This window comes from Lycium barbarum, chromosome 1 (assembly GCF_019175385.1).
Source record: "Lycium barbarum isolate Lr01 chromosome 1, ASM1917538v2, whole genome shotgun sequence".
Classification (NCBI taxonomy): Eukaryota; Viridiplantae; Streptophyta; class Magnoliopsida; order Solanales; family Solanaceae; genus Lycium; species Lycium barbarum.
In genome coordinates this window covers 165,656,765-165,669,373 of record NC_083337.1, presented here as the reverse complement: position 1 = coordinate 165,669,373, position 12,609 = coordinate 165,656,765, and the positions used below count along the sequence as shown (strand labels likewise).

At 32.0% G+C, this 12,609-nt stretch overlaps 1 pseudogene; it reads left to right on the top strand.

Moving 5' to 3' along the window:
* The first annotated feature begins 11,135 nt into the window (after positions 1-11,135).
* Positions 11,136-12,609, top strand: LOC132617642 (AP-2 complex subunit mu-like; annotated as a pseudogene).

The window sequence follows — 12,609 nt, the reverse complement described above, 5'->3', positions numbered from 1 at the left end:
AATGCTTAAATATTGCTGTTGTTTTATCTCAAAGAGAGAAAAATAGTTTCCTTTGAAATAAGTCTTCTCTTTTAAAAAGTATTAATAAATTTTTGCCAACATTGTATTCGTAGCAAACACTAATATAATAAAGTTTTGAATACGGAGCACAAACTACAATGTTATATTAATCGTGTTTTGAACATAATATATGTATTACTTTACTACTATATAGAAGAGTCGGTTTATAGAGGCAAGTTCGTCGTCCGTGTTCAGTCCCACTTTTTTATTTAAGGCAAAAAAATCCTTTGTGGTCCCACCCACTTTTTTATTTAAGGGCAAAAAAATGACATTTTATACTTTATATTACCAACTCTTCTAAAAAGTAGATAGATATACTTTATTATATTTCTATTTTTCTACTATATCGAAGCATCGGTTTATCCATGCTTCGTCGTCAGTCACTCTTAAAAAAAAAAAAAAGGTGGACCTCATACTAAAAACGCCAAGCAATAGTAAAAAAAAAAAAAAAAAAGGAAAAAACTAGACCCCCACCCTCTCCAAACTCATGGAAAAAAAAACGTGCACCCCATATATTAAAAAATCAAACAATATTCATGTAATTCCCAAAGTATCCCCATCAAGTCAATAATAGTGGATTCATTGCCACATGGGTATTAATCCATTAGTGGGAGCAAATGAAATTATTGCACAACAAAAAACATGGACCCCATATTATTATTTTTCTTCAAAATATTTAATCGCTGTATTTGCTATTCCGCCATGTCAGTTATTTGTTATGTTTACTAAAATAAATATAATTAAAATATTTATATTTTAAAATAAGATAGAATTTAATTACTTTTTTATTTTTATTCTTATTCTAATAAATGTGAAAGGAGATTAATATGAAATGAAGATCAAATAATGAATAAGGTAAATTAGTCAAATTATAATTCTAATTCACGTTTCTTTAAAAAACCATGCAAAAGACAACATGATAAGTAAATGAGCTAGACCGAGAATATTTACCAAAAATTAAAAAATAGCATTTCTTCGTTTAAATAAAAAATCAATTTTTACTTTGTTTCGTTTTAAACATGTAAAATTAATTTAATAATTTGAATTAGAATTATCCAAATCAAAATTTGATAAAAATAATAATAAGTATTTTACACCTTTAAATTAATCAAATTAAAATTGAAAGTTTCAACTGATGCTTAAATATTACTATTGTTTTATCTCAAAGAGAGGAAAATAGTTTTCTTTTAAACAAGTCTTCTCTTTTAAGAAGTATTAATAAATTTCCGTAGCAAACACGAATATAATAAAGTTTTAGATACGGCACACAAACTACAATGTTACATTAATCGTATTTTGAACATAGTATATATATATATATCACTATCTAAACACAACCATAATCCAAAGTGTTGGGCCATGCGCAACACGGGCATAGGCCATCCAGTGGTAATTAAATACGCTTGTTTATTGTATCTATCGAGCTTAGAGAAAAGGCCATAAATAGTCTGTTATCTATGGGAGTAGGTCTAAAATGGTCTCTTAACTATATACTTACCGGTTTTAGTCCTTTAACTATCCAAAAACTTATCAAATTTGGTCTCCATCTATTTTTTTATACAAACAGCGTACAAACTCATAACCTTCGTGAGATTAATCGTTAAACCATTCCTCAGACCTATATTTCTCTCTCCCTGCTACTTTTTCCTCAAGTTCATTGTTTAACCTCAACTTTTTTCCTCAAGTTCTCTCTCACATTTCGTAACCGACGGACTGCGTCGGTTAAAACCGACCCAGTCTGTCGGTTTGGTTAAAAAAAAAACTGACCGTCTCAGGTCATTTTTTTTTTTTTTGAAAATTAAAGAATGAAATGTAGGAACTTGGAGTCAAACCCGGGTATGTTCCTTGGCATTAAAGGGCTTTACCACTAGACCACTAATATTTTTTGTTCATATACTTACATTGATTTAATTTATACTGTTTTTTCGCTCTAAAAACCGACAGACTTCGACTCCGTCGATTTTTTTTATAAAAAAATAAAAAATAAAAATAAAAACCCGACAGACTCCATCGGTTTATTTTAGAAAATAATATAACAAATAATTATATTTTTTCGCGCATTTTTGTGCAAAAAATAATCGACACAGTCCGTCGATTTTCTTAAAAAAAATATTTTAAAAAAATTATTGAAAAAACCGACAGAATCTGTCGGTCTTTTCGTCGGTTTTTTCCATTGGTTTTTTTCCGTCGGTTTTTATCAGTTTTTTAGTAGTGTTTGAGAAGAATGGTTACATAAAATTTGTGCCTGAGTTTGTCTTTTCGAATTTTAGAGACTTGAGAGAGACACCAGTGCTAGAATGCTTTTTTTTTTTTTTAATTTTTTTAAACAAGAGGAACTTGAGGAAAAAGAAGTAGAGAGAGTGAAATATAGGTTTGAGGAATGGTTTAATGATTAATCTCACGAAAGTTTATGAGTTTGTACGCTGTTTGTATAAAAAAATAGACGGAGACCAAATTTGATAAGTTTTTGAATAGTTAAAAGACTAAAACCGATAAGTGTATAGTTAAGGGACCATTTTAGACCTACTTCCATAAATAAGGGACTACTTATGACCTTTTCTCATCGAGCTTATGCTGTCAGTCGCCACCCACCATGGTTGTGTTTGCATTACATTGAAATTTGAAAATATGAAAGGTACATATTATATGAAAGTATTACATACTTAATTAAATAAGTATATAATATAATGCATATCCTCTATTACCAATTACTAATAATAACTAGGTTTGTACAAAGTAAATCGACAAATCGCACTAAATCGAGAAAAAAATCCGACAAGTGGTTTGGTGTTGATGAAAAAAAAAACACGACCATAATTGGTTTGGTTTGGTTTTAGCTAAAAAAAGTCAAACCGAACCAAACCAACCCGACATTATATGTATTCAATTTTTAAAATATTTTATACATACAAATATTTATTTGTAATGTAACTTATAAATATTTTTTAAATTTTTTCGTAGTTTTTTATCTATTATCATATTATTCAAGCCTGAACTTAGGATTTTGAATGTGAATAAGTTTTATATCCTATGGATGTTAGTAACTCATATAAAGTCCAAACCAAAACCAACTCAACACTTATACTAACAAAAGAAATTTAATTTACCACTAGAAATGACAATAATGTTGGATATCTATTCTTTAGCTTTGCATAATTAGTTTAGAGAGTGAAAGTACATAACTTAAGTTTTTTTCTTGTCATGTAATTAATACTTATTAGCCGTACTTATTTTAGCATGACCTATTATTTTTAGATTATGGTCATTTTCTTTATGACTTATTAATTATCAATATTTATTTTAACCGATTTTATTATCTTTTGTTGAATATTTTAATACAATGTCATCACTCTTCTCACATTTTGTGTTATTTTCTTATGAAACACTTTAATTACATAGTTGTATCTTACTAGGACTAAAGAAATATTTGAAATAAAAGTTTTTATGTTTTGTATCAAGACTATTCCGAAAAAAAACCCAAATAACCCGAGGTTAAAAAACCCGAATTTTATTAGTTTAGTTTGGTGTATAAATTTAAAAACTCAATGCAATTAATTTGTTTTGATGTTTAAAAAATCCAAACTAACCCGATTCATGTACACCCCTAATAATAATAATCAGGCACCCACCATGGGCTGCTTTTTAGCATTTGCAGTTTGATTTGATGCAGGACACCGACCAATGGTGCTCATCCACAATGGGTGAGCCAATCTTTTTCTTACTTAATTTTTTTTTTTTTTTGGAGCATATGCGAATGGCGTATGATCTCTTTCCTAGTAGGCATTTGGCCATGAAAACCAAATATTTTTTACTTTATTTGATATTTTGGAGTTAGAGTTGTGTTTGGTTATAATTTTTGCAAAGAATCTTTGGTTGTTTGAATGTATTTAAAGTAAAAAAAGTGAGAAAAAAAAGTGAAAAACAAGTTTTTATTGTTTTTCAAATTCCAAATACAACTTCAAGTTGTATTTGGAATTTTTATGGCCAAACACCATAAAGTGAAAAAAGTAAAAAAATATTCCGAAAAAAAGTGAATAATTCTCGTGGACAAACGGGTCCTTAATAGGAGTATTACACGCTTTTTTTTTTATTTGCTAAAGTTAAAAAATTACACGCACCTTTAGATTATATATTTTGAAACCGAAAAAATTTGATTCTTTTTTTCATGAGGAGTAGTATTTGCGTTTTCTCCATTCGTCTCTATTAATCTGTTGGACTTTGCTTGCCCTTCTGTTGCCTATGTGGAAAAAAAAAAAAAAAAACTAGAATATATGTAGAAGGTGTTTGGCGGTAAATGATTTAGAACTAGAATATATGTAAATGGTGTTTGGCGGTAAATGATTTAGGACATAGCTAAGGCTTTTACGTGGCATTTTTTTTTTTAATTTTCGAGAGTCAATTTAATATTTTAAAGTGAAAATTTAGGTATTTAATTTAAAATCTATATGAAAATACTACAAACTGCATTTCATTTCATGTTAATATATTGAACAAAAATATTTTATAATATTAATCAAAGTTCATATATTTGCAATTTTACTTTGCCTACTGAAAAGTTGTAAAATTTCTCGTGTACCTTTAGAGTGTCAAATTATAAATTCAAATTTCAGCCAATGAGGAAAATAATAAAGATTACGATTAAAAATAAAACAAGTCGAAGGTACTAGACAAATTAAAATATTCGAACAAGTATAATAAGCAGTTCACTGCCGAAATGTTGACCAGGCCAAGCACTTTTTAACCCCACATCGGTTTTGGAAAATAAATATTCTATTTTAATATATCTCGAGCTTCCGATGAGGATTGTTACCATGGGTGCGTTAGCATTACCAGAAAATATGATTTTTGTTTCCCATCAGAAGTATTATATGCACTTTTACGTTTGTTCGCGGAAAAATTAAAAACAATTCACGTGCATCTTTAGCGTGTCATTTAATTTAAATTAAATTAAAATCATCACTACGTAAAGATAACAGATAAGTTTATGATAAAAAGCATTTTTTTTTGGGTAACAATTGTGAAAGATTACCACTAAAGAAAGGAGAAAAAAGAAAGTGTTAAGTGAAAATTGATCACTATTTTACTTTAGGTAAATAGCTCAACATTCAACCAAATGTACCATTCAACCTTTTTATAGCATTAGTGCCAGCAGATAATATTAGATCAATTCTGGGAAAAAAGTAGTTTAGGGACAGTTGCGTAAATCTTGTTTTTTATTTTGAATATGGGCTAGGATGCTGTGATATCCTCTTGGCCCAAATTTCACTAATCTGTATTGGGTTGCTGTAGTACCACCGAACGCTTCATTCCACATCGGTATTTGATGAACAAATACGCTTTTTTATTCTCTACGAGCGTATGTTTTACGGTCAGCACCCACCATGGGTGTGTTAGCGTTACATTGATGTTGAAAATTGAGTTTGAAGCTTGCTAAGCAGCTCAGGCGCTAGCATCTCATACTCATCCACCATGGATGAGTAATTTTTTTAATTTAAATTTAAACTAAATATGTGGAAGGATATAATTTTTTCGTTCTTCAAGGAGATGCAATAACTTGTGATCACTAGAAAGATTAAAAATGTTCCACGTATATTTGACTGTATGTTACATTTAAAACTGAGAAACATTTTGTCACAAGAAATCTTAGTATATGTTAAGATCTAGAGAAATTCTTAATTTTACAATGGGTATGTTGTTGTCCATGTATCTAAAGTGGACTATATCTAAAATATGCTTGTTGTTTTTTCTTTTGGTCGCTATAAACTAAAAAATACTTCTCATCCACATTTACGAATGAATTATATTTTTCTTATTGGACGATCTGGATCACATTTTAAAGATTTCTTTTGATCAAATTGAAAATCTTATGACAAAACGTTAGATTATGATCTAAATTTGTAAGTTATTCAAACATTAGGCGACAATCTAATGTTTTGTTAATAAGATTGCAAACATTAGACTCCAGCCGAATGTTATCTGGAAGGATAGTTTTTCAAGATTATGTTTGCACAATTATTAAAATTTAGGGACAAAATGTAAATGATGGCCTGAAAAGAGATATTTGTGTAAATCTCGATACTTTTTTTTGCGCCGATTGCCCTTCAATTGGGGTGGTCTTTAATTTTTGCCCTTCAAATTGGTGATCTTTAAGTACTTCCCTTCGTCTAACACCCTGAGGTTTTGGGTTCGAACCCCAACTCAGTTAAAAAAAAAAAAAAATCGCAAGCCAAAATTTCGCTAGGCAGAATTTTTGCAAATCTGCCCATGCAAGGAAGAATTTGGGCCTTCTGGCAGAATTTGCATGAGCAGAAATTCTGCCTGTGTCCATGCAAATTCTGCCTGAAGGGCAAATTTTAAAGACCGCCATTTTGAGGGGTAAAAATTAAAGACCACCTCCAGCGAAGGGCAATCCTGCAAATTGCCCTCTAAATCTTGTTACATATTTTGAATATGGGCTAGGATGTTGTGATATCCTCTTGGCCCAAAATTATTCTTTCACTAATCTGTTACGCTTTTAACCCACATCGGTTTTTGCTAAATAAATACGCTACTTTATTGTCTGTCGTCCTTGTGTTAAGGTCACCACCCACCATGGGTGCGTTAGCTTTACATATTGAATTTGAAATCTGAAGAATGCTGCAGCAGCATGGAGGCGCCATCATCATCATCATCATCATATTCATCCACCATGGATGAACAATTTTTTCTAATTCTATTGAAGAATATCATTCTTTTTTCCTTTTCACGTATTATTATGCAATAGCTTGTGCTACTGGAAAGATTCAAAATGTTCCATGTATGTTTACTGTGCATGTCCATTTAAATTGAAATACGTTTTGTCACAAGCAGTCTTATATGCTATTTTACTTGCGATCTCTAAAGAAATTCTTACTTTTCCATGTATCCAAAGTGGAGTATATTTTTCAAAACCGATATAATATATTATATAAAAAAATCTTTATCAGATGTATTTTTTTCACTTCTTTTGCTCGCTAAAAAAACTAAAAAATTACTTCTCTTGCACCTTTAGAGTGTCATTTAAAACTAAAATCTTCACAACTCAAAGACAATTATGATTATGAAAAAAGCAATTTATAGTTAAAGATGAAGTTATCGAATAATATTACTAGTTGTATTTTAATAGAACCTCCAATCTTTTTCTCACGGGAAGAGTATCACATTCATATCTACTTCTGCCAATCTAAAATTTGAAAAGAAAAATTCTCATGTACCTTTAGAGTGTCATTTCTTAGGGACAACTACATGAATTGCCAAAGACCAGCATTTTAGTGTATAAACATAGACGAGAGAGAGCTAAGTCATAATTAGGTGCTCTCATAGTTATTTATATGCACAACACGTTCTCCATATCTTTTTATCGCATATTCCAGCTAGTCTATCATTAACAACTCGGAATTTGGCTATAGTTCTAAATTTTTAATAAAAGGTGAAAATCCTCTCGTAATATTAACTGATTACACGGAGAAATATAAAAAGTAATTTATAGTGATATATTATTCAATTACTAATTCAGGATTTTATATCAGTACGTATAAGTATACTACTGCTACACAAAACTATTCCTTTACAATAAGGAATACATAGGACTTAGCATGAATATGAATTTCTCAAAATTACATATTTTAATTCAAGTTAAAGCCAGTACATGAATTATAGATACTTTTGCTGTCCACTTGGTTTATTAAATCAGCTACTACTTTAATCTCAAAATGTTTCTAGAGGCCTAAGGATAGCTTCATCACAATAGAGATAATTTCATTAATTAGCAGAATCAATAAATTTCCAGTGCATTGCTGTTTTAATTACAGGTACTACGTAACTACTAATTCTTGATACATAGATAGATGAGTTTCTAACTAAAGTTATTCATTTTAAGGTTCAAATATTCATTAATTCACTACTAAAAAACAGGATTTCCCGACCTTATAAAACCGACCTCATGAGGTCGGTAAAGTAGTAATATTTATTTTTCAATTTTTTTTAAAAATAAACCGACCTCATGAGGTTGGTAATATTGTACTAAAATTTGAAAAAATAATATACCGACTTCATTACGTCGGAAATTTATTTGATACTAAGTATTATAAATTATTTTTAATAAACCGACCTCGTGAGGTCGGTATTCTTTTAAATTAAAAATAAAATAATTAAAATTACCGACATCATGAGGTCGGGTTATTTAATTAAAAATATTATAAATTATTTTTAATAAACCGACCTCATGAGGTCGATATTATTTTAAGTTAAAAATAAAATAATTAAATATACCAACCTCACGAGGTCGGTGTAACTAGTCAAATAAAATTAAAATGAGACCCAAACCCTTGTTTTTCCCATTATTATATCTTTTCCTTTCACCATTTCTCTCCCCCTTTCTCTCTTAACCCTAATAACGTCGTCACCGTCATTCCTGATGGTTACCGTCGCCGCCGTCCCTACCCAGTACCGTCGTTGCTTTCGCCGTCCATGGCCAACCATTTGAGGTATGCTTTCTTTGTTTTCTTGGCTAAGAAATTTGCTAGGAGGACCAGTTGAGAAAAGCTTGTTTCAGATATATATAGCTTGTACCTCATAAGATTTATTATCAAAATACAGATGGGAGCTAGTGACTAAACACCTAATTTGTGTGAAGTAGTTCAGAATACGAGAGTCAAAATAGGGTACTTTTGCTTTTCTTTTTTTTTATTTTTTTATATATGTTTGGAGACTAGCTTTAGTCTGATTCATTTGTTTCAATATATACTGTTTTTGATTTGGTCCAATTTTAATTTATTTGCTTATACTAGATCACCTGTAGTGTTTTCTTCCAAAGGGCGACTTAAAAAAGCCTATGTGGTGTTTGATAAAATGTCAGAACAGAGATACCGTAAAAAAAAATTAATAGTACCTTTGAGTCAAATTAATAATTACAAGTATTTCTTTATGTCAATTATATATCACTTTGAGCATTAGTAGTTTGAGCAGTTTTAGTACCTTTTTTATGAGTTAGATTAGAGTCGTTTCACATGTTATCATTGCAATGTTTTCTAGGAATAGATGTATAGTAGGAACTAAGGAGTAGTGGGACTTGGAAGACAAATTAAGATAGAGTGAACTTTTGGAAAATTTTGGTTGGGAAAATGAGTCTATCCTATAGCTTTAATTTAAAGTCACGGTTAGTTTCCCATTAGAGTTGGATCATTGCCATTCACTTGGATTTAGGGATCTCAGAGGAAGCTTTTCAAGGTAGTTGGTGATGAGTTTTTGGTAGTAATTATGACTGTTAATGATATAACAGGTTCCAGGCCGTAGCTGGTAAATAGATGAATCTTGACGTCCACTGGAGCGCCTATAAAGCGAGGCGAAGTGCTCAACATGTTTTTCAACTCGCTTCAGGGCTTAAGCTCGCTTCAAGCACGCCTTTGACAGCACTGCCCAAAGCATGAATTAGGTATAGTGGGATAATATGTAGGTCTTGGTTAAGAGTGTTTCGAAGCCTCTTTTATCATTGGAAGGAAAGAAATACGTGGACACTGACCTTGGTTTTCTTTGGTGAGACCCTATTGTTGTATCATTAATTTATCCTTCAAAGAGTTTGAGCTCAAAGCACTGGGACAGGTGCACGGATCCTCTTTGACATACCCTCTACTGATATCAAGTCCACTAGTTGGTGATAATTAAACATTTCATTAGGATATCCTAAAGTGGATTTCTCTTCAACTTCATTCTATGCAAGATTTGACTTGCGGCTGGTGGTCTGTCTACCTCGTCAGCCCAAAAATGTTCAACATTCTGCTTATTTGATTGCTAGTCTTGCATCTTTTAGTCCTAATTAGTACTGTAAGCTGGGGTGCATAGAGTCAATTGAGAATCTGTTCCTATAGTGTGTCTATTTACCAACATTTCAGTTCATAGAAATTTTACACCATCTATTTGCAATTCTTTGTTGACTTTTGAGTCCGTTTATGGAAAAGTTAAGTACACATATCTTCCAAGATTAATAATTTCTTCTTAGAACCCACAGAGTGCAATGTGTATTGGCTTCATGTTTTTATGTCTAAAAGTGTAATCGTTATTTCCTTTATTTGTCTAAAATTGCAGAAATTATGGATTTTGGATCTTTCACCTGAAATTTTGAAACTCTACATTACTTAGAAAGGTGTTAGGTCATCCTTTTCATCCAAGGTTAGTTATTTTATCCATGCTTGCTTTCGCAGTATGACAAAAAACATTTGAACAATAGATTTAAAATTATCTATCTTTTTGATTTACTTATTTTTTTTGATAAGCTTCCTCTTTGATTTACTTAATAAAATCATTCGTGAGGGATATCATGCAAAGACATAATAAAAATGAATTTTGAGTATAGCATTGATTTGTTTTTTTCTTCACAATGCAACAAAATCCTGCAACATGTAGATATGCCAGTTCCAAATGCAACATTGCAAGTCACTGGTGCGGTCGGTTAGCACAGGGAGGGTCTTGCTTTCCCGACTGCCATTAGGGAAGTTATTTTCTTCATTTTTAAGGAACTTGTTTTCTAAAGAAAGTGTTTTCCAAAACATCTTCACCAACCAAACATGGAAAATTGGAAAACATTTTCCATACCAAACACACCCTTAGTTCTTTCAAAGTCCAAATTTGATCTCCTCAAAAAGGAAAAAATTGGCATTATCTTTACTGGCCATTCATCTCCTCAATTTATTTACCTTAAAGAGTAAAGATAACAATCATTGCATTCTGCTTCTTTCAGTTAGTTCTCCTTATCTGCAGATTTTCAATGCTAACTGTTCTCAAACATGTGATTATCTATTCCCTTCGTTTCAATTTGTTTGTCTGCTTGACTTGGCAGTTGGCACGGAGTTTAAGAAAGTAAAGAATACTTTTGAATCTTATGGTCTTAAACTAAAGATATGGAGAATGTGCCAAAATGCTTTTAATCTTGTGGTCTTAAACATGCTATGTGGAATGTTGGAAATAAAGAGTTGCCAAAAGAGGAAAGAGGCATTCTTTTTGAAACTGATTAAAAAGGAAAGTAAGATGAACAAATTGAAATGGAAGGAGTATCCGTTTCAGCAGCTGCATCTATAGTTCATTATTTCTGATTGTTAACGTAGTATGTTTCTCTGTTGCCTGGTGCAGTGGTAAAACTATTGAGCTCGATGACGTTACTTTCCACCAATGTGTAAATTTGACAAGATTCAACTCAGAAAAGACTGTCAGCTTTGTTCCGCCTGATGGTGAATTTGAATTGGTGAAGTAAGTTCATACTTCTTCCTATATATCTTTGTTTTCTGGGCTCTATTTTTTCTCCCATCTCAAGCCAGAAGGCTGAAGCTCTGGTACTGATTCCTCATTTTATTCTAGTAGCAAATGCTGAACTTCCTTAAATCATTTCATGTCACGCTAAATTAATGCTACTAACTGGGCCAGCTTGTGCTCACCACGACTAGTCCACTGGGTGCTTGCTATCTCCCACCAACAGTTACTGGGTAACTTTGTCTACCAAGACTTAGATAGGTGGGAAGAAATCACCTCATGTTTATTTTACCTCTACGGAGATTTGAACCTTAGCTTCCATAGTTCATCCCAACTTCATTGACCAGAGTGTAAAGATTGCGTTTCGCTTTTAAGCTCAAAATATGTACACCACTTGATTTGGAGAAGGTTCAGATTATACCGATATTCATGGGCATACTTTTATATAATAATGCCTGAAATTGTTAACCTGTAGTTATCTTCAGGTACCGCATTACTGAAGGAGTAAATCTTCCTTTTAGTGTATTACCAACTATCAAAGAATTAGGCCGTACACGTATGGAAGTTAATGTTAAGGTTTGATATGGAATGAATTTTGATTTGAAACATCAATCTGTGTTTATATGATTTACTGTTGCTAACTTTGATTGTTTTCAGGTTAAGAGTTTGTTGGGTGCAAAAATGTTTGCTCTTGGAGTAGTTATTAAAATTCCAGTGCCAAAGTAAACTGCAAAAACGAACTTCCAGGTGACATCAGGGAAAGAAAAGTACAATCCAACCATTGACTGTTTGGTCTGGAAGTGAGTATTCATTTACTTAATCATGTAATGTACATTCTTTTGCATTAAAGCTAGCTTCTTCAAAAACAGATCTTCAATATGGACAACTTGGTGCAGGATAAGAAAATTTCCGGGACAAACTGAGTCAACATTGAGTGCTGAGGTTGAGTTAATTTCGACAATCACAGAGAAGAAGTCCTTGACTCGGCCACCAATTCAGATGGAATTTCAAGTAAATATTTTCCCTCCTGAGAGACCTGATAACTATGTTCGCTTAAGTTGACGATTTTCTTTATCCCTTGTATGGATCTTTTGGAGGGCTTTTTGTCGGGTGGGTGGGGGTGGGGGGGGGGGTGGGGGGGTGGGGGGGGGGTAAATTAATTTCGACAATGGCATTCTTTCCTTGTTTTACAATGGTTTATTCTATTGGCGCTAGAGTTCATGACGAATTTTTTGTGCTTCGCAGATTCCCATGTTTACAGCACCTGGTTTGCGTGTTCGGTTCCTTAAG